This window comes from Triturus cristatus, chromosome 3_2 (genome assembly GCF_964204655.1).
Source record: "Triturus cristatus chromosome 3_2, aTriCri1.1, whole genome shotgun sequence".
In the NCBI taxonomy this organism is placed as follows: domain Eukaryota; kingdom Metazoa; phylum Chordata; class Amphibia; order Caudata; family Salamandridae; genus Triturus; species Triturus cristatus.
Genome location: NC_140584.1, coordinates 11,868,186 through 11,889,344, shown reverse-complemented (window position 1 = coordinate 11,889,344; position 21,159 = coordinate 11,868,186). Strand labels below are relative to the sequence as shown.

Genomic DNA, 21,159 nt, shown 5'->3' with positions numbered 1-21,159 from the left:
AACATTATATATGATAAGCTGATATGTTGAAAAGTCAAGCACACTTCCTATCTTGTGTAGGAACATTGTGTGCTGAACTTATGACCTGTGAGCTCAGTGCAGTGTTCCATGACCTGTTTCTATGGTAACAGGCAGAAGGCAGATTGGGGGAAGGGTTGAAATGTATTTCAGTTGGAAAGGGTTGAAATGTTTAACCAATAGAAATGTGTGTTTGCTTTTGAGTTTATGTGCGAAGGATTGTGATTTGATGTTTACATGTATATGTGTGGAAAATGAAAGGGAAACTTTTTCATTCTTTGCTTTTGCTGAGAGGTGCACAGTGCAGAGATTCTGTAAAAGAAAATATGGTGAGTGATTGATATACTCCTTAATCTACAAAAGAACTTGAAAGATGAGTTATTTAATTGTGAGGGGATGCATGTAGACTATTTTGATTTTAATCAGACTAATGTATTTTTCCTGCTTAAGTGTAGGGAGTACTTTTTTTTCTCTACAATGTGTGTGCATGTAGAAACCATGCTGTGATAGGCATTTGTGTTTTTCATGTGTTTGTAGACAGATAACTGTGCAGTTTTTATATTTTGGTAGAATTAGAAACCAGTCATTGTTTATGAATTTGTGAAATGAGTTATGTTATATTTCTATACTAAAATGTAGTACTACTTCTAGATGAAGAAATGTGTTTTGATATAGTGCAAGGGATAGTGTTTGTCTAGAATCACACAGTGAGTCTGTGTGCATTTGGGAACCACTGTGAGAGAAGTGTTTGGTAAGATCGTGTATTTGCTGACAGATAAGTGTTGTAAAACATGTCATGTTGTCAAGTTTTAGTAGTATTAGAAGACAGTTATGGCTTATGCGTTGATTAAATTAGTCAGGCATTGACAAAGTGTAGTCGTGAAATATGTAGATTGTATGCAGTTCCTTTACCACTTCTACTGTAGTGAATGAGTTTTGGTAAACTCCTAGGGATAGTGTTGTTTGTCTAGAATCACACTGTGAGTCTGTGTACATTTGGAAACCACTGTGAGAGAAGTGTTTGGTAAGATCGTGTATTTGCTGACAGATAAGTGTTCTAAAACATGTCATGTTGTCAAGTTTTAGTAGTATTAGAAGACAGTTATGGCTTATGCTTTCATTATATGAGTCAGGCATTGACAGTAAATTGCAGTTGTGAAATATGTAGATTGTGTGCAGTTCCCTTACCACTTGCATTGTAGTGAATGAGTTTTGGTAAACTCATAGGGATAGTGGTGCTTGTCTAGAATCACACTGTGAGTTAGTGTGTATTTGGGATCACAGTGAGAGAAGCATTTGGTAACATCATGTATTTGCTGACAGATAACTGTTTTAAAACCTGTCATGTTGTTAAGTTTTAGTAGGATTAGAATCCAGTCTTTGCTTATGCGTTGATTAAATGAGTCATGCTTTGACACTGATGTGGTGTACTTAAATATGTAGATTGTGTGCAGTATCATTAACTCTTCCAGAGTAGTGAATGAGTTTTGGTAAACTCATAGGGATAATGGTGCTTGTCTAGAATCACACTGTGAGTCTGTGTGCATTTGGGAACCACTGTGAGAGAATCATTTGGTAACAGCATGTATTTGTTGAGAGATAACTGTTTTAAAATCTGTCATGTTGTGAAGTTTTAGTAGCATTAAAATCTAGTCTTTGCTTATATGTTGATTTAATGAGTCATGCCTTGACACTGATGTGCTGTACTTAAATATGTAGATTGTGTGCAGTCCCCTTACCCCTTCCACAGTAGTGAATGAGTTTTGGTAAAGTCCTAGGATAGTGTTGATTGTCTAAAATCACACTGTGAGTCTGTGTGCATTTGGGTAAGGATTGTGAGAGAAGCATTTGGTAACATCGTTTATTTACTGACAGATAACTGTTTTAAAACCTGTCATGTTGTCAAGTTTTAGTAGCATTAGAAGCCAGTCTTTGCTTATGCGTTGATTAAATTAGTCAGGCATTGACATTAAAGTGTAGTCGTGAAATATGTAGATTGTGTGCAGTTCCTTTACCACTTCCACTGTAGTGAGTGAGTTTTGGTAAACTCCTAGGGATAGTGTTGTTTGTCTAGAATCACACTGTGAGTCTGTGTGCATTTGGGAACCACTGTGAGAGAAGTGTTTGGTAACATTGTGTATTTGCTGACAGAAAAGTGTTGTAAAACATGTCATGTTGTCAAGTTTTAGTAGTATTAAAAGACAATTATGGCTTATGCTTTCATTATTTGAGTCAGGCATTGACAGTAAATTGCAATTGTGAAATATGTAGATTGTGTGCAGTTCCTTTACCACTTGCACTGTAGTGAATAAGTTTTGGTAAACTGATAGGGATAGTGGTGCTTGTCTAGAATCACACTGTGAGTCTGTGTGCATTTGGGTAAGGATTGTGAGAGAAGCATTTGGTAACATCATGTATTTGCTGACATATTCCTGTTTTAAAACCGGTCATGTTGTGAAGTTTTAGTAGCATTATAAACCAGTCTTTGCTAATGCTTTGATTATATGAGTCAGGCTTTGACATAAAAGTGCAGTCCTGAAATATGAAGATTGTGTTCAGTTCACTTACCACTTCCACAGTAGTGAATGATTTTTGGTAAACTTCTAGGTATTGTGGTTGTTGTGTAGAATCACACTGTGAGTCTGTGTGCATTTGAGATCCACTGTGAGAGAGGCATTTGGTAACATCGTGTATTTGCTGACAGATAACTAATTTAAAACCTCTCATGTTGTCAAGTTTTAGTAGCATTAGAAGCTAGTCTTTGCTTATGCATTGATAAAATGAGTCCGGGTTTGACACTAAGGTGCAGTACCATGTACTATTCTGTTCACTGTGGCAGAACTGAAAATTTTAAAGTTTTACCTAAGCACTGTCCTAGAAGTAGTCTGATTATTTAGTCAGTTTCTAAGTACCAAATAGACTGCTTCAAATGTCTATGCAGTGTGCATGTAGTGTTCTAACATACTATACACTTGTCTTTTACACCTTCAATTCCCTAGTCAGTATCCATACACTTCCAGGAAATATCCTGTCACTTCCTTTGCAGTCCTCTAGAGACCCATTCAACAGCATGTACTAATCCATTCACTGTGCCAAAACCCAAACACTTATAAATTCACCAAGATACTATCTTTGCAGTACTCTAATCATTCAGTCAGTGCCTAAGTATTCATACACTGAGCCAGGCCTTAGCACATGGACTGCTTCAAACCCCTATGCACTATGCATGCAGTCTTCTAACCACCTAGATACTTGTCTTTCACACTTTCAATTTCCTAGTCAGTATCCATACAGTCCAGCACTTGTGACTGCCTTTGCACTCCTCTAGTGACTCATTCAGTACCAAGTACTAATCCATTCCCTATGCGAAAAGCCTAGCACTAATAAATTCACCTAGGCACTCTCCTTGCTGTACTCTAATCTTTCAGTCAGTACCCAAGTAGTCATGCAGTGAGCCAGGCCTTAGCACATGGACTGCTTTAAATGCCTATGCAGTATTGATGCAGTCCTCTGATCACCTACACAGTTGTGTTTCACACCTTCAATTCCCTAGTTAGTATTCATACTCTTCTAGCAAACACCCTGTCACTCACCCAGTGTGTCTCCTTATAGTACTGTAATCATTTAGTCAGTTAGCATGTAGTCTTTTAGTGAGGTAGGCTTTAGGGCATGAACTGCTTCAAAGTAGTATGCACTATGCATGTAGTGTTTTAACGATCGTCACACTTTTGGTTCAGGGCTATAGTTTCTTAGTCAGTTTTTATATAAAATGTGTTTGTACAGTAATGGAATAGTATAAATTTGAAAGTTATTAATATACATTTATTTGTGATTCTTTTTTACAGATACAGAACAGAAGTGTTTCTCATCTGTTTGCACTCTTGTCGTGCAAGATTGTTTGGATGAAGGGTCCTTAGGTGTTTCATCATACTTGCTGTGCCGCACGAGTATTTTTTGTTAGGATCCCCTCGTAACAGAACTCTTTGGCAAATCTTGCGAATGAAGAAGGTGGAATTGGTCTTTGTTTGCCCCTTGGAAAAAGTTAAACACTTCTTCACCACTGAAGAAAAACGTTGTGGGCGTGGTGCCTTCTGCACAAAAAATTCTTCAGATTCGGTAAATATTTTAAAGCGGCAATATTTACAGTTTTTGTAAGTTAAACTTATAAAATTTTGTTGGCTGTATACATTTTATATATCTGTGATTTGTTTCTTGTGGTATTTTGTTAAGAATACCATGTTGTTTTTTTTTAACAATCTTTCTGATTTTCCAGGTCTGTTGTCGACATCCGTGGTTCCCACAGGAGTGTTCCGCCTTGTTGTTTTGTATTATTGTTGTTACATTTTGTTTATCAGTTTATTGTTTATATTTATGTTAATAAAAAAATAATGTTTGAAAATAGTTTATCGTTTATATATTTATTATTATAACAAATAACGTTTGTAAAATAAATTAATAATGTTTTTGGTTGTGTTTTGGTGTTAAATTTTGGGGCACTTATCGCTGGTATACTAGTGATATCTGCAGTTTGCACCAACTTCTGAATAGTGTGTTAGATTTATCTCAACTTTACTTCCGTTAAAGTGTTGATAATGAAATAGAGAGTAGCCGTTCCTGTGCAAAAAGACATGAAATGCACCTTTGCGATTTATTCAAATACTAAAATCCTGTATTGTATTGCACTGAGGTATTGGCTGCACTTACAGTGTACACACGAAATCTTTTAAGAAATCTCATTGTATTTATATTGATAGGGAATAGTGCGTCAGGTGCTGGATCTTGACGAGATACACTGCTTAGTTCGTATATTGTTCTGCACATGAAAAAAATCACATCACAACTTTCACACCAATTGCAATGCGAAACAAATTCCGGCGATAAGACAGGTTAGGACCAGGGATTTTACACCTGCTTTCTGCTAGTGTTAAGCAGGACAACTACCTGCACCATGAAAGGGAACACAGCCAAGAGCCACACCAGAACACCCACAGGTGCCATCGAGTCAATGAGCATGATACAGGGATACCCATGAGGGCCAGAAGACTCATCGCAACAACTCCAGGACCGCCAATGCCCCCCAAACCCATATCTTAGTAAGTTTGTCCCTGTGGTCACTGTCTTAGCATGATAGGCACGAGCCCTGCAACATCATAGTGTGCTGTCACCTCAGTGTTGGCAGTGAGCCTGGATGTGAAGCTACGTACGCATCCTCCTGCATGCACAACTGGCGTGTGCTGGTCTGGGGTTCACAGGTCAGTGCAGGGGTGTGCCTATCCGGCAAGGGGAACGGGGTGTCTCGTCTCGGACATGTCCGTGTACAGGAAGTGCGGTAAATGTGTCTCTGTGTTCTGGTGTGGCCTGTTGCAAGAGCCGCAGCAGTCGATATTGTAAAGTGGCATGCACCACCTCCAAACGGCACTATGATGTTGTAGTTGGAATGTAGCAGGACATGCGCAAATAGGCATTACAATGGCGTGCTGTACGAGTACACGAGAAACAACAGCTCACCATACAAAAGTGTGGGGGCTCGTGGGAGGGAGGAGCAGCCGTTTGGCAACATGACACACAGTGAACTCAACCATGTGCCACATGCTGGGCATCTCATCCATGATGACCACGGTTGCAGACATCCCACAACATCAACGACTGGCCTTTGTACACATCTTGTATGAATGCAGCGTGGTTTTTACTTCTATGCTCGTTCAGTGATATCACATCTGGCGGGTTGGCGGGTTGTGTGACTTGTGCTCCTTGTTGGTGTGTTTCATTTTGGCCATTGTTAGTCTATATGTGTGTTGTACTTAATTGTGCATGTGTGCCATTCTGCCATCTCCCCTCCTCCCCCACTCCCTGCTTCTTCCTCTTCCTAGTGCTGTTGTGTCTATAATTTTGTTGCTGCACACATAAATACATGTAAAGAATAAATTAGAATAGTTCCTTGATTCTTTTAGGTTTCAAAACTTCTCTATTGGTTTCTTTTTAATTTTCCATATGAACCGTTTTTTAATATTCAACAACACATAGAAGTCAGAAGTGCAACGTATTTTATCAACACACTTTCTTGAACATTCTAAAACACGTGCAGGTTAAAAGTTCATCAATTTTTTAAAACTTAACGATATTTTTTTTTAACATTTTCTTGAATATTTAACAACACGTGCAGGTTTTAGGTTGACGATTGTTTTAAGTTCGAACGGTGCCTTCCAAATGCAAGTAGCAGGTGTGGTTGATCTGAGCAAATTTTATCCTTTGATATGTACTCCACTTTGAAACTGCTTTTTCTTAACCAATCACAAAGATGCTTTTCCACAAAACTAATGTGCACCCTACTTTTAAAAAAGAATGCTTCTCATAATATCTTTAGAGGTAAGTTATAGATAGGAATTAGCATTTAAAAAACCTTTGAAATTCACTGAAAAAACCATAGGTTTCAGGGGCGTTATAGTTAGGAATTGGCATTTAAAAAACCTTAGAAATTCACAGAAAAAAACATAGGTTTCAGGGGTGTTATATTTAGCTGGACATTTCCCTTGTACAAAACCCTAGAAATTCCCCTGTTATAGTTAGTTCAGCTAACTATAACTCGCGCCCCCGCAACGCACTGCTGATGACGTCACAAATTACATCACTCATGACATGGTCAGTGACATCACTGATGACATCACTGATGACATCACTGTTGACATCATCCATGTGATAAATTACCACATCTTCTCACACCCTAATATAACCTTTGATACACCGACTCAAAATTTCAGAGATCCATTCTCAAAACCATAGATACTCCAATACCAATAACTACATACCCACTTATTAACTCTTAGGTCTACATACACCTCCACTCATTCACCTGTACAGTCACTCATACTTACAGTCACTCCATACAAGACTATCATATGCATTTATACACCTATATAGACACTCACACACCACCAATCATCCATAGAGGTACTCTCACACCTAGTCAGTCATGCAAATAATCACACTCCCATTTACTCACCTATGCAGTTATGCACACTCAAGTTCACTTACTCATAAAAATAGTACCACATTCTTACACTCTTATTCATTGATACAAGCACACACTCATCCATACAGTCACTCTCACAATCACACACTCTCACATCTACACGCATATATACTGCCTTTCACATATGTAGTTAGTCACAAATGTACCACTGAGATATACATTCAATCCCTAACACACCCTTACATACACTCACCCAACCATACAGTCCATCACAGTTGCACTCTTAAAACCATGCACCCATAGAATCACCCACTCACACATCTATGCACAGTCACACACACCCAACCCACACATACACTCAGGCACCCATACAGATACTCAGACAACCAATCAATAACCCATATAGACACTCATATAGCTATTCACAAAACCGTGCAGCCACTTATACACCAACACACAAACACATACAGACATTCACACAGTTTAGTCACTGGTCTGCAGTAAGATACATTTAATGACTCACTTATAGACTCAGTTACGCACCTAGAAAATCATCCATTTACACACTTGTACACCCACTTATTCTTCAACAGGCCTTTCCCTATATATATTAAACATATTAAAAGTTTCGGAAAACCCATACTAAATGGATGACGTCATCAGTGATGTCATCAGTGATGTCATCAGTGATGTCATTTGAGATGTCATCAGTGATGTCATCAGTGATGTAATATGTGACGTCATCAGCAGTGCATTGCAGGGGCGCGAGTTATAGTTAGCTGAACTTCTAGGGTTTTGTACGAGGGAAATGTCCAGCTAACTATAACACCCCTGAAACCTATGGTTTTTTCAGTGAATATATATATATATATATATATATATATATATATCAGGCTACAATCGGCTTCCTGGCTGTGTTCACGATGTGGGAGCTGAACTTTCTTTACCTGAATAAATGCCACACGCCACAAGTCTTCTTTCGAGTGCATCTCTGACTGGGGGCAAAACGGAGCTTGAATATATATATATATATATATATATATATATATATAGGTTTCCTTTCTACATCTTTAACTTGGTTCCGAGATGCTGAGGGTTAACGTGAGCTGAAAGCCAACAACGTTGGGACACCACTTGGTGTTTGGAAGTCCCTCACTCTTACGGACTCCCGCATTAGACTACGTTGACCAGCATGCATCCGGACTCAGAGAAGCATGAGAAGCAACATCCCCTTTTTCAACAGAGGCGGGGATGGAACATTCAGCCAATGAGAGGCGTCACAGGACATCAAATGATCCGCAGGTGAGACGCTCTGTTTAGAAACCGGCACTGATGAAAGCTTACCGGCTGAAACGCGTCTGCCAAGCGTTTCTGAACATTTGCAGCTCCTTTTGTTTTTCGTCAAAATTGGAATAAATCCTGTTTGTGCACCCCAGCATATGTCGGCCTCTTTCTTCGTGTGGAGTGAGGATTGGACTGTATGTTAAACCAGGAGCAGGCACTGGTCACCGGCATGCCCTCTCGGTCTGGAGCTACGCGCACGCCAGCATCTTTTGGACTGTGTATGTAGTACAGCGCGTCGCCCCCCTGTGCGGATACAATAGCACTGTGTTCCGCATTGGGAGAGAGGATGCAGCATTGGCTGCAGGGGACACAAAATCAGGTTTCCTTTCTACATCTTTAACTTGGTTCCGAGATGCTGAGGGTTAACGTGAGCTGAAAGCCAACAACGTTGGGACACCACTTGGTGTTTGGAAGTCCCTCACTCTTACGGACTCCCGCATTAGACTACGTTGACCAGCATGCATCCGGACTCAGAGAAGCATGAGAAGCAACATCCCCTTTTTCAACAGAGGCGGGGCTGGAACATTCAGCCAATGAGAGGCGTCACAGGACATCAAATGATCCGCAGGTGAGACGCTCTGTTTAGAAACCGGCACTGATGAAAGCTTACCGGCTGAAACGCGTCTGCCAAGCGTTTCTGAACATTTGCAGCTCCTTTTGTTTTTCGTCAAAATTGGAATAAATCCTGTTTGTGCACCCCAGCATATGTCGGCCTCTTTCTTCGTGTGGAGTGAGGATTGGACTGTATGTTAAACCAGGAGCAGGCACTGGTCACCGGCATGCCCTCTCGGTCTGGAGCTACGCGCACGCCAGCATCTTTTGGACTGTGTATGTAGTACAGCGCGTCGCCCCCCTGTGCGGATACAATAGCACTGTGTTCCGCATTGGGAGAGAGGATGCAGCATTGGCTGCAGGGGACACAAAATCAGGTTTCCTTTCTACATCTTTAACTTGGTTCCGAGATGCTGAGGGTTAACGTGAGCTGAAAGCCAACAACGTTGGGACACCACTTGGTGTTTGGAAGTCCCTCACTCTTACGGACTCCCGCATTAGACTATGTTGACCAGCATGCATCCGGACTCAGAGAAGCATGAGAAGCAACATCCCCTTTTTCAACAGAGGCGGGGCTGGAACATTCAGCCAATGAGAGGCGTCACAGGACATCAAATGATCCGCAGGTGAGACGCTCTGTTTAGAAACCGGCACTGATGAAAGCTTACCGGCTGAAACGCGTCTGCCAAGCGTTTCTGAACATTTGCAGCTCCTTTTGTTTTTCGTCAAAATTGGAATAAATCCTGTTTGTGCACCCCAGCATATGTCGGCCTCTTTCTTCGTGTGGAGTGAGGATTGGACTGTATGTTAAACCAGGAGCAGGCACTGGTCACCGGCATGCCCTCTCGGTCTGGAGCTACGCGCACGCCAGCATCTTTTGGACTGTGTATGTAGTACAGCGCGTCGCCCCCCTGTGCGGATACAATAGCACTGTGTTCCGCATTGGGAGAGAGGATGCAGCATTGGCTGCAGGGGACACAAAATCAGGTTTCCTTTCTACATCTTTAACTTGGTTCCGAGATGCTGAGGGTTAACGTGAGCTGAAAGCCAACAACGTTGGGACACCACTTGGTGTTTGGAAGTCCCTCACTCTTACGGACTCCCGCATTAGACTACGTTGACCAGCATGCATCCGGACTCAGAGAAGCATGAGAAGCAACATCCCCTTTTTCAACAGAGGCGGGGCTGGAACATTCAGCCAATGAGAGGCGTCACAGGACATCAAATGATCCGCAGGTGAGACGCTCTGTTTAGAAACCGGCACTGATGAAAGCTTACCGGCTGAAACGCGTCTGCCAAGCGTTTCTGAACATTTGCAGCTCCTTTTGTTTTTCGTCAAAATTGGAATAAATCCTGTTTGTGCACCCCAGCATATGTCGGCCTCTTTCTTCGTGTGGAGTGAGGATTGGACTGTATGTTAAACCAGGAGCAGGCACTGGTCACCGGCATGCCCTCTCGGTCTGGAGCTACGCGCACGCCAGCATCTTTTGGACTGTGTATGTAGTACAGCGCGTCGCCCCCCTGTGCGGATACAATAGCACTGTGTTCCGCATTGGGAGAGAGGATGCAGCATTGGCTGCAGGGGACACAAATTCAGGTTTCCTTTCTACATCTTTAACTTGGTTCCGAGATGCTGAGGGTTAACGTGAGCTGAAAGCCAACAACGTTGGGACACCACTTGGTGTTTGGAAGTCCCTCACTCTTACGGACTCCCGCATTAGACTACGTTGACCAGCATGCATCCGGACTCAGAGAAGCATGAGAAGCAACATCCCCTTTTTCAACAGAGGCGGGGCTGGAACATTCAGCCAATGAGAGGCGTCACAGGACATCAAATGATCCGCAGGTGAGACACTCTGTTTAGAAACCGGCACTGATGAAAGCTTACCGGCTGAAACGCGTCTGCCAAGCGTTTCTGAACATTTGCAGCTCCTTTTGTTTTTCGTCAAAATTGGAATAAATCCTGTTTGTGCACCCCAGCATATGTCGGCCTCTTTCTTCGTGTGGAGTGAGGATTGGACTGTATGTTAAACCAGGAGCAGGCACTGGTCACCGGCATGCCCTCTCGGTCTGGAGCTACGCGCACGCCAGCATCTTTTGGACTGTATATATATATAAATATATAATTTTTTTTAAAGTTGGGGCCACTCTCCCTAGGCCGATTTCGGTCCCAGGTCCCAGCCAAAGTGGAGGGGGGCTGAACGGCCCCCTTCTGGGTCATTTTTGGCACCAGGGACCATGCCCCCTAGGGCAAAAAGCAAAGTGTGCTTGACTTTGAGCAAGTGAGAGAAAAATGCTCTCACTTGCTCAAAGCGAAGCACTGTTTGCTATGGCAGTGCTCCTGCCCTGCCATAGTAAACTGCAATATCCCTAGGGTGGGCACCCCAAGACAATGCTTGAGCCGGCCCGGTGGGGTGGTCCCCTAGGCCATATAGGACTGCCCCTCCTTTATTCAAATTTGCACCAGGGAGTTGTTGGACCCCAGGGCTGCCCCAGTCCCTCCACACTTTGGTATTTATTTTTGTCCCAGGGAGGCGTCAGTCCCCGGGCACGGAGGTCTACAAGGACCCCTTCATTATTAAAATGAACCCCAGGAAGGTGGTGGTTCCCGGGACAGGTGGTGTCCGTGAGGCCCCCATATTGTTTTAATGAGCACTGGGGAGGTTGTGGGTCCCGTAGCCCCCTCAACATAACTGGAAATAGCCCCGGCGAGGTAGTGGTTCCTGGGACTTGGTTTTTTTTATGCTTTTATGCCGTGGCGGGGTCCCAGGGGCACCCCAAGACCATGGCTTGAAGGTCAGGGTAATCCTACCCTGCCCCCTTTACTTTATTTCCACTTATTCTTTTGGAGACTCAGTGATGCCGAGTCTCAAAATTGCTGCCAACACTTCCTGGTTGGAGTGTTGTCTGCCAATCAGACAGTGCATTTCCCTGCACGAGCTAGTCTTTGTTCGCGAAGGCTTCGCGGCCAGAGATATTACTATAATTTTTGGCTTAAATTTCTCAAAAACTACTGAACAGATTACTCCAAATAGGCAAACGGCACTTCATTGCACCAACTTCTACCTCCCTGCCAAATTTGGTGTAAGTCGGTACAGCTGTTCGGGCTGTAGCTGTGGCTAAAGGTTCCTGTGGGAATTTACATTACAAACGCACCCTCATTTTGCACCCCAAATTCTCGGTCCCCACTGCATTGATCACCCCCAAACTTTCCAATACAACCAGAGAGGTGGTCCGAGGCCACAACCCTTTTTACACCACTCTGCAAACGCGCCTCTTGGTGTACTGCTGGTTGGGCGATGAGGTCCTCTTGTGTCCTGAGGCCCTCAGGACACAAGAGGACCTCATCGCTTCACCAGCAGTGCGCCAAGAGGCGCGTTTGCAGAGTTTTGTAAAAAGGGATGTGGTCTCGGACAACCTCTCTGCAAACCAGCTATGTGGCGCTTACTGGAGGTACCTGGTGGACTAGTTGGCCCCCAGCGACCTTAGTATTCATTGGCACTTAATTACCCAACTTACAATGCGCCAGGAGGCGCGTTTGCACAGTGGTGCAGGGTGGGTGTGGGGCCTCCGGAGTGATGCCGGCATTTAAAAAAAAAGAATTTTTTAGAAGGTGGGCTGTGTGGCCCCCCTTCTTCTACTATTGTTGAGGCCCTGGGGACCCCATCCCCAAGGGCCTGACCCCTTTTTTGTAAAAAAATAAATAAAACGGGTAGGGGCCAATCCGGGTCCCGGGGACCCCATCCCCTGGGGCATGGCCTACCTTTTTTTCATTTATTTATAGGGAAGGGGGGCTGCATGGTCCCCCTTCCCTGGGCCTCTATTGGCCCCAGGGACCCCATCCCACGGGACCTTGCCATTATTTAAAAAAGAATTGAGGAGGGGGGCCACTCAGCCCCACTCCTTTGGCCGATTTCAGCCCTGGGACCCTATCCCCTGGGGCCCGGCCATTCTTTTTTTTTAAATTAAAGAGGAGAGGGGCCCCATGGCCCCCCTCCCAGGCATCTCCTGGCCCCGGGGACCCCATCTCCCGGGGCTGGCCCTTTGCATTGGGGACCGTGGGTGGAGCCCCAATGCCCCCACGGTCCTGCCTGGTCCCCACGTCCTCCGGGAGCCGGTATTGCTTTTGAGCAAGGGGAGCTGCTAACATGCAGTTCCCTTTGCTCAAAAGCAATCCTGCTTTGCTTCATTGAAGCCCCCCCATAAATCATCAATAAAGCCCAGGGGAGGTGGTGGTCCCTGGGGCTGTGAGGGCCCCTACTGGCCCCCGCTATATAATTTCGGATTGCCCCCGGGACCTGGACCACCAGGGGTCTTAACAATAACGAAGCGCGGGAGCCTGCACTTGGTTTTTTAAAATTTTCTATGCAGGATTCGTGCACGAATTCTGCCGTTTTAGGCCCTTGGGTCCCTCAGCGGGCCGATGAGGTCAGGGTGTTTCTACCCTGCCCCCTTTCGTTGTTTTATAATGTGTTTTGCACTGTTTTCTTGTGACATGGTTACCGAGTCACAAGATGGCTGCCAACACTTCCTGGTGTGGATTGTTGACAGCCAATCAGCGTGAAGCCCGTGTCCGGGAGGGTTCGCGAACCTTCCTCGGTGCTCAGATATTGAAACTTTTCTTTTTCTAACTTCTCTGGAACTACTGAACTGATTTACACCATTTAATAAAAGGGGCTCTTTCTGAACCAAGACCTACCTTTATGCCAAATTTGGTGTAATTCCAGAGAAATTAGAAGAAGAAAAGTTTCGATATCTAAGTTCAGGCTGTAGCTTTGTCTAAAGTTCCTTTGGAAATTAACATAGGGAAAAGTGTTTTGGGACACCCCTTTTTTCCCGGCCCCCGCTTGACAAATCACCCCGAAACGTTCAAGACCGGAGCGGAACAGAGTGCCCCATTATTTTTGAAAATTTCATGAAGTTTCGTCAACCGGCGCCAAAGATATTACCAAAAGAAGAAATGCTTTTTGAATAAAAACAACGTCCTAACTAGAACTACCTACTGGCGACCTCCAGTAGGTGATATATATATTTGTGTGTCAATATATATAAATATATGTGTGTGTGTGTGTGTGTGTGTGTGTGTGTGTGTGTGTGTATATTTGTGCGTGTGTATATATGTGTGTGTGTGTATATATATATATATATATATCTATGTGTGTGTATATTATCCGCTGGCGGTCGCCAGTAGATGGATGTATGACGTTACAACGCATGCTATTACAACGCATACCTTTACATCGCATTTTTTACAACGCTAGTACTATTACAACGCATTACTTTACAACGAATTCTGTTACAACGCCAAACCTATTACAATACTGTAAAGTGCTGTTACAACGAAGTATATTACAACGCATACCTTTACAACGCGATTTTTTTTTTTTTTAAATAAAAAGTACAATAAAATCTGGCACGGGATGCAGGGAAATTAGGGGTTTTAGGGTGGGGAAGTGTATTAAAATGTGGAGAAAAACTGAACGTAAATCTACTAAACGCATTACCCAATTAATACTCGAGTATTAAAATTAATACTCGAGTATTAAAATTAATACTCAAAATCCCCCATAAAATTCCGTTTTCACACATTTCAAAATTTTACAAACATAACGAAAATTAAAATAACAGTACAAACACATTTTTATCATGATTAGATCGGAAATTAAGTAAACAAAGTAAAACATAAGACACATACACATAGGCGCCATTTTAACCATCTCACTTGTAAAACTTGTCCTACCACTGTTTCTATGTAAACAATACCAAAAGACATGTTCCAAAATGGATGCCAAAACGGGGCAAATGAATGAAAACAATATTTCGTTAAAAGCATTTTTAAATTATCATTTTCCACAGTAAAACAAAGCATTTAAAAAAACACAACGAACGCAGTTTTTAAAAAAATTAATAGTGACACAGAGTAAAACTTATAAATACCAGGAAGACACCATTTTGCACTCAGTTGATTATCAACTAGCAGAGAGAGCAGACGTAATAAGCTGACCCTCTGTCACCTGCACTGCGACCTCCTCAGAGAGAGCACGGAATTCACAACAGAGCAACTACTAGTAAGTTAATAATATATATGTAAACGATAGTTTTTAGAAAAATATATTTTCATAAACCACAAAAAATATTTTTTCACTTAATAATAAAAACTTAAGAAATGAACTGTTTCCAATATATTATCAATAAAATAAAACACAAAATTAAAACAAGTAATTTATTTCCCTCAACCAGAAAATCGGAAGATTTTAACATTCCACAGCAGCTGAACCTATTTGGACATCCCCACCACGTAAACGACTGACAAACTCAATTGTTTAGGTAAATGTTATTTTTGTGTCATGGTTTTACTTGTAAAATTTATTTGTAACAATTTCATAAAGTCATGTATGCCAATGGTGTTTTTTTTTAATACTCTATCACACCGCATAAAAATCAAAATTTTCTTTTTATAACCAACGTTGACAAAGGAACAATTTTTTTTTTTCATCTCCAACAGTGAACATCTTTTCCCAAAAACCTTTTAACCTCCAGCAAACATCAGGATAAAGGCACGATAACAAAAAACCTACTAGAAAAAGTATGTTTTCTTTTCCATTTTATTATAACGATACATTAATAATCCTTTCCTTTGCAATTATTCCTCCTGTACCGTTCTTTATTTTGAAAACTAATGGATAGTTTTGAGAAACAATATTCAATCTCTTCTGTAGGAAAGAGCACCATCAGTGATATTTTTGTGTAGGGTAGGGGTACATATCTCTATTTCTACTACAGTAATGTGTTTTAATTAGGACAGTATCATGTAGTACTAGTTAAATTGTATGTCTGTTTAATTTTAAAGATACTCAAGTACTACATTTCTACCCACCGTTAATTATCTTTTTATCGCCTTTTTTCCAGAACAGAAAAGATTTTTTTTCTCAAAACTAAAATTTTGAGCCAACAAAGAAAAACATCCTCTACCACCACATCCACAAAAGCGAATTATCAAAAACAAGGTATTTTTTTTACAGCACGAATTCTTTACCTTCAAAATATTTGACTAACTATCACATAGCTAAATTTCAAAGAAATAATCAATGTAATTATGATTACATTTTCAAATTTTAGATTTATATTTCATGTCTAAAGAATGGTTTTTCCTTACGGAAATAGTTATGTGCAGCAACTTATATCACATGTGCAATTTTTGTGGAATAATTTTCCTAAACACATTTCTCAACATCGGTCTGTTTTCCAATTGTTTTCTTTTTTCACTTTTCCAGACATTTATTTATCCATTCCCCAACAAATCACCTCAAAAGTGTCTACACAAACCGACTCACCAATACCACTGAACAACAGTCTGCCAGAAAACCAATTCGGAAAAAAAGGTAATTTAGACCAACATTGTAAGTTGCAACAATTTTTAAAATGTACCATGCTCTAGAGGTAACAATTTTCTTTTCCAAAATCTGGAAGGTGCATCAGTAGGGAAAGTGTTGGATAGTGTAGGGGTATTAATTTACTATTCTAACTCCATGAAGGTGCAGCAGTAGGGAAAGTGTTGGATAGTGTAGGGGTATCAATTTACTATTCTATCTCCAGGAAGGTTGAGCAGTAGGGAAAGTGTGGGATAGTGTAGGGGTATTAATTTACTATTCTAACTCCATGAAGGTGCAGCAGTAGGGAAATTGTTGGATAGTGTAGGGGTATTAATTTACTATTCTAACTCCAGGAAGGTGCATCAGTAGGGAAAGTGTTGGATAGTGTAGGGGTATTAATTTACTATTCTTACTCCAGGAAGGTGCATCAGTAGGGAAAGTGTTGGATAGTGTAGGGGTATCAATTTACTATTCTAACTACAGGAAGGTGCATCAGTAGGGAAAGTGTTGGATAGTGTAGGGGTAACAATTTACTATTCTAACTCCAGGAAGGTGCATCAGAAGGGAAAGTGTGGGATAGTGTAGGGGTATCAATTTACTATTCTAACTCCAGGAAGGTGCATCAGTAGGGAAAGTGTTGGATAGTGTAGGGGTATCAATTTACTATTCTAACTACAGGAAGGTGCATCAGTAGGGAAAGTGTTGGATAGTGTAGGGGTAACAATTTACTATTCTAACTCCAGGAAGGTGCAGCAGTAGGGAAAGGTTGGGGATAGTGTAGGGGTAACAATTTACTATTCATACTCCAGGAAGGTGCTGCAGTAGGGAAAGTGTTGGATAGTGTAGGGGTATTAATTTACTATTCTATCTCCAGGAAGGTTGAGCAGTAGGGAAAGTGTGGGATAGTGTAGGGGTATTAATTTACTATTCTAACTCCATGAAGGTGCAGCAGTAGGGAAATTGTTGGATAGTGTAGGGGTATTAATTTACTATTCTAACTCCAGGAAGGTGCATCAGTAGGGAAAGTGTTGGATAGTGTAGGGGTATTAATTTACTATTCTTACTCCAGGAAGGTGCATCAGTAGGGAAAGTGTTGGATAGTGTAGGGGTATCAATTTACTATTCTAACTACAGGAAGGTGCATCAGTAGGGAAAGTGTTGGATAGTGTAGGGGTAACAATTTACTATTCTAACTCCAGGAAGGTGCATCAGAAGGGAAAGTGTGGGATAGTGTAGGGGTATCAATTTACTATTCTAACTCCAGGAAGGTGCATCAGTAGGGAAAGTGTTGGATAGTGTAGGGGTATCAATTTACTATTCTAACTACAGGAAGGTGCATCAGTAGGGAAAGTGTTGGATAGTGTAGGGGTAACAATTTACTATTCTAACTCCAGGAAGGTGCAGCAGTAGGGAAAGGTTGGGGATAGTGTAGGGGTAACAATTTACTATTCATACTCCAGGAAGGTGCTGCAGTAGGGAAAGTGTTGGATAGTGTAGGGGTATTAATTTACTATTCTAACTCCAGGAAAGTGCATCAGTAGGGAAAGTGTTGGATAGTGTAGGGGTATCAATTTACTATTCTAACTACAGGAAGGTGCATCAGTAGGGAAAGTGTTGGATAGTGTAGGGGTAACAATTTACTATTCTAACTCCAGGAAGGTGCAGCAGTAGGGAAAGGTTGGGGATAGTGTAGGGGTAACAATTTACTATTCATACTCCAGGAAGGTGCTGCAGTAGGGAAAGTGTTGGATAGTGTAGGGGTATTAATTTACTATTGTAACTCCAGGAAAGTGCTTCAGTAGGGAAAGTGTTGGATAGTGTAGGGGTATCAATTTACTATTCTATCTCCAGGAAGGTGCAGCAGTAGGGTAAGTGTTGGATAGTGTAGGGGTATTAATTTACTATTCTAACTCCATGAAGGTGCAGCAGTAGGGAAATTGTTGGATAGTGTAGGGGTATTAATTTACTATTCTAACTCCAGGAAGGTGCATCAGTAGGGAAAGTGTTGGATAGTGTAGGGGTATCAATTTACTATTCTAACTCCAGGAAGGTGTTTCAGTAGGGAAAGTGTTGGATAGTGTAGGGGTAACAATTTACTATTCTAACTCCAGGAAGGTGCATCAGAAGGGAAAGTGTTGGATAGTGTAGAGGTATCAATTTACTATTCTAACTCCAGGAAGGTGCAGCAGTAGGGTAAGTGTTGGATAGTGTAGGGGTAACAATTTGCTATTGTTACTCCATAAAGATGCATCAGTAGGCAAAAGAAAGGATTGAGTACATGTTATGTTTTGTATACAAATTTTAAAAAATATCAAGCTAAATGTTTTATCTTTTCTCCTTTTTTCAGATAATGTCTAGCCTTGGAGCAGCCAACTTCATTAAATCCAGGAAGGGCAAAAATCTTTTAAACCATGGTGGATACATATATAGTAAGGAAAGAATAAGTTTAACTAGAAATCATTGGAGGTGCGTGCAATACTACACTACCCATTGCAGTGGCAGAGCGGTTACTGTTGATAATTTGGTTGTGAAAACCACAGAACATAACCACTCTGCCTCTGCAATGGATGTTGAAATCAGAGAGACAATTAATGAGATGAAAGCTATTGCAAGCACCTCCAATGATTCTACAGGATCCATTTTAAGGGAGGTTGCACAGCATGTCCCCAGTCATGTTGCTAGCAACATGCCTATAATACCCAATTTGAGAAGAATTATTCAGAGACAAAAGCAGGCAAGTAACATTCAATTGTCTACACCACATACTTTCTCTGACATTAGAATTCCTCATGATCTTTCTATTTCTTTTTCTGATGAACCTTTCCTTCTGCATGACAACGAAAACCCTCAGAAACGTATTTTAATTTTTAGTACCCCCCGTAACCTTGCTAAGTTAGAAAGTAGTGAAATTTGGATGATGGATGGGACGTTTAAAAGTACACCCCATCCTTTCACTCAAATTTACACTATACATGCTAAGATTAACAATAGTGTAATTCCCTTAGTGTATAGTTTGCTACCTGATAAGACTTCTGCAACATACACTGAACTTTTATCAGTGATTAAAAGCAAAACATCTGCAAGTCCTCGAAAAATAATAATCGATTTCGAATTGAGCATGATCAATGTGATCACCAAAACGTACACGGATACCCAAATTCAGGGATGTTTCTTCCATTTTTCGCAGGCATTTTGGCGTAAACTACAAAAAACATCCCTAGTTGCAGAATATTCTCGGGATAGCAAATTACAGTTTGAACTAAAAAAATTAACTGCACTTTGTTTTGTTCCTCCCGAAAGTGTGGACGAGTACTACACTGCAATTATAGAATCTGTTTATTATACGAGTAACGAGGAAAAATTGGCACCCATTCTAAATTATTTTGAGGACACATGGATTGGACACCTAAGCAGATCGGGTCGCAGGAGGAAGCCACGATTCCATGTGGAGTGGTGGAACTGCTACACGAGTTGTTTAGAGGGAGAGGCCAAAACAAACAATGCCATTGAGGGGTGGCATAACTCCTTCAATCATACAATTGGAAAACCACATCCTAACTTCTACTCATTTTTGGAAACTTTGAAGAAGGAGCAAAGTTTCCAAGAAATGAGAATAGCACAAACACTCGCAGGTAGTCTAAACCCACGAGTAACAGTCAAAACAAGGGAAATGTCTGAGAGACTATTGGCAATTCTACAACAGTTTTCGTTGTGTGTGGCTATAGGCTACCTCGAAAATCTTTCTAACATTCTTTCTTTTTAAAACAATGAATTAGCTTACTTTCCTGCTTTGCTATAAATTATAGTAATTACAATGATTCAATTGGCATACAACTATTTTTTTTTAAAAAAAATTTCAAATTAACAAGTCGGGTTTTTTCCATTTTTTCAAACAAATCTTCATTTCATCAAAAATAAACCCATGCTGAAAAATTTACTGTTCCATAGTATTCTAACCATTTATCATTATCGGTACGCCATTTTTCAAATTTTCGAAAAAATCCTACTTTAATTCCGTCAAAACCAATCACCAAAACTCAATCCGAACTATAAAGTAGAAATGAAACCATATTCCTTAATACACATTGCATCCGAATTTTCATTTGTATTTCAATTATAAATTTACAAAATATTAAAGTACGCACAATTTTTGTACAAAGAAATGAAGATCGACAGTACATCTTTATCTTCGGAAACAAAGAAATCAACTGTCTGATCCGTAACTTTTTATTTAGAAAGAGTTACATAATTTTTTAAAATAACTAACTTACTTTCAGCGACCCGACATAGGCATGTATTAATAACATTAATGTGGAAATGTTTAACAACTTTTAAAACATCTATTAGTTTTCCAGCAACCTCCCCTTATTCTTTCCTTACTATATATGTATCCCTTAAAAAGGTTTAATCTATAATATCAACAGAAAATATTTCCTACCTGGACGCAGATCAGCTTCCTGCTGCTTCCTCCTCCGATGCTCTGCAAAATGGCGTATTACGTCGACGCACACGTCCTTACGTCATCGCGTGCTTCTCTATTTATGGCGGACTACTTTTTTACATTCAACTGTAAATAAATGTTAATATATGTAAATGAAATATTTATATTTTGTTTTAAATATAAAAATTACTTTGATAAATTAATGAAAAATATGTTTATTTTTTTCATGTTTTATAAATCAAATAAAATTGTGATTTAAATAATTGTTTCCTATCATTATTTTTAATTAAAAGTTTAAATCTCCAATATTGAAATTTAATAAATGTAAAATTACTTAATATGTTCCTTACCTTGGCTCTATTGTCTTTTCCTTTCTAAACTTCCTCTTACTTCACTTTCTGTACCTTCTTTTCTTGTTCCGCGGGCTGTATATGCAGAGGCTGCCAAAATAAATAAAGGAC

The 21,159-nt window shown here is 40.8% G+C and overlaps 1 protein-coding gene and 1 long non-coding RNA gene across 4 annotated transcripts in view; both read left to right on the top strand.

The window, feature by feature from the left end:
- LOC146856679 (receptor-interacting serine/threonine-protein kinase 3-like) overlaps positions 1-21,159 on the top strand; it is a 1,419,725-nt gene that overhangs the window by 492,929 nt on the left and 905,637 nt on the right. The window lies entirely within an intron of this gene.
- LOC146856683 (uncharacterized) lies at positions 15,799-20,798 on the top strand. The gene is made up of 3 exons (XR_014979804.1): positions 15,799-15,891; positions 16,159-16,266; positions 18,605-20,798. It is a non-coding gene; the product is annotated as an uncharacterized LOC146856683 (long non-coding RNA).